Source organism: Triticum aestivum, unplaced genomic scaffold (genome assembly GCF_018294505.1).
Source record: "Triticum aestivum cultivar Chinese Spring unplaced genomic scaffold, IWGSC CS RefSeq v2.1 scaffold88963, whole genome shotgun sequence".
Classification (NCBI taxonomy): domain Eukaryota; kingdom Viridiplantae; phylum Streptophyta; class Magnoliopsida; order Poales; family Poaceae; genus Triticum; species Triticum aestivum.
This window is the reverse complement of record NW_025256439.1, coordinates 1-1,848: the sequence shown is the minus strand read 5'-3', so window position 1 is coordinate 1,848 and position 1,848 is coordinate 1. Positions and strand designations below refer to the sequence as shown.

Here is a 1,848-nt window from a genome sequence, read left to right as displayed (position 1 = left end):
TCTGATGGGATCCGGTGCTTTAGTGCTGGTATGATCGCATCCGACATGTTACCCCCGTCTTCGTCCCTTATGCTTGCCCCTCCCAGCTCCACTACACACACGATTGCACATTCCTTTGGCCGCTCCCGCTCAACTACGGAGACGAGTTTTACCACGGTTCAACTGCACCAGTGCCTATTTGCCATGGTTTCGACCCCTTTCAGAACACGCTTGCCGCCGCTAGACGCGTGAATAATGAGCAGCGAGCTAAAACTTACCGTAAACGTGCAAAATAATAAAACGTGCTAAACATACGCCGCGCTCGTGCGTTTTGTTTTGCACGCGGTGCAAAAAAATTAAAAAGGGAATGCAACACGAGGACTTCCCAGGAGGTCACCCATCCTAGTACTACTCTCGCACAAGCACGCTTAACTTCGGAGTTCTGATGGGATCCGGTGCTTTAGTGCTGGTATGATCGCATCCGACATGTTACCCCCGTCTTCGTCCCTTATGCTTGCCCCTCCCAGCTCCACTACACACATGATTGCACATTCCTTTGGCCGCTCCCGCTCAACTACGGAGACGAGTTTTACCACGGTTCAACTGCACCAGTGCCTATTTGCCATGGTTTCGACCCCTTTCAGAACACGCTTGCCGCCGCTAGACGCGTGAATAATGAGCAGCGAGCTAAAACTTACCGTAAACGTGCAAAATAATAAAACGTGCTAAACATACGCCGCGCTCGTGCGTTTTGTTTTGCACGCGGTGCAAAAAAATTAAAAAGGGAATGCAACACGAGGACTTCCCAGGAGGTCACCCATCCTAGTACTACTCTCGCCCAAGCACGCTTAACTTCGGAGTTCTGATGGGATCCGGTGCTTTAGTGCTGGTATGATCGCATCCGACATGTTACCCCCGTCTTCGTCCCTTATGCTTGCCCCTCCCAGCTCCACTACACACACGATTGCACATTCCTTTGGCCGCTCCCGCTCAACTACGGAGACGAGTTTTACCACGGTTCAACTGCACCAGTGCCTATTTGCCATGGTTTCGACCCCTTTCAGAACACGCTTGCCGCCGCTAGACGCGTGAATAATGAGCAGCGAACTAAAACTTACCGTAAACGTGCAAAATAATAAAACGTGCTAAACATACGTCGTGCTCGTGCGTTTTGTTTTGCACGCGTCGCAAAAAAATTAAAAAGGGAATGCAACACGAGGACTTCCCAGGAGGTCACCCATCCTAGTACTACTCTCGCCCAAGCACGCTTAACTTCGGAGCTCTGATGGGATCCGGTGCTTTAGTGCTGGTATGATCGCATCCGACGTGTTACCCCTGTCTTCGTCCCTTATGCTTGCCCCTCCCAGCTCCACTACACACACGATTGCACATTCCTTTGGCCGCTCCCGCTCAACTACGGAGACGAGTTTTACCACGGTTCAACTGCACCAGTGCCTATTTGCCTTGGTTTCGACCCCTTTCAGAACACGCTTGCCGCCGCTAGACGCGTGAATAATGAGCAGCGAGCTAAAACTTACCGTAAACGTGCAAAATAATAAAACGTGCTAAACATACGCCGCGCTCGTGCGTTTTTTTTTGCACGCGTCGCAAAAAAATTAAAAAGGGAATGCAACACGAGGACTTCCCAGGAGGTCACCCATCCTAGTACTACTCTCAACCAAACACGCTTAACTTCGGAGTTCTGATGGGATCCGGTGCTTTAGTGCTGGTATGATCGCATCCGACATGTTACCCCCGTCTTCGTCCCTTATGCTTGCCCCTCCCAGCTCCACTACACACACGATTGCACATTCCTTTGGCCGCTCCCGCTCAACTACGGAGACGAGTTTTACCACGGTTCAACTGCAC

At 51.1% G+C, this 1,848-nt stretch overlaps 4 non-coding genes across 4 annotated transcripts; all 4 read right to left on the bottom strand.

The window, feature by feature from the left end:
- Positions 1-343: 343 nt before the first annotated feature.
- On the bottom strand, positions 344-462 carry LOC123177593 (5S ribosomal RNA). The gene has a single exon (XR_006489007.1). It is a non-coding gene; the product is annotated as a 5S ribosomal RNA (ribosomal RNA).
- Positions 463-763: 301 nt separating this feature from the next.
- LOC123177591 (5S ribosomal RNA) lies at positions 764-882 on the bottom strand. The gene has a single exon (XR_006489005.1). It is a non-coding gene; the product is annotated as a 5S ribosomal RNA (ribosomal RNA).
- A 301-nt stretch (positions 883-1,183) lies between these two features.
- Positions 1,184-1,302, bottom strand: LOC123177592 (5S ribosomal RNA). Its single transcript, XR_006489006.1, has one exon. It is a non-coding gene; the product is annotated as a 5S ribosomal RNA (ribosomal RNA).
- A 301-nt stretch (positions 1,303-1,603) lies between these two features.
- LOC123177594 (5S ribosomal RNA) lies at positions 1,604-1,722 on the bottom strand. Its single transcript, XR_006489008.1, has one exon. It is a non-coding gene; the product is annotated as a 5S ribosomal RNA (ribosomal RNA).
- Positions 1,723-1,848: the final 126 nt, after the last annotated feature.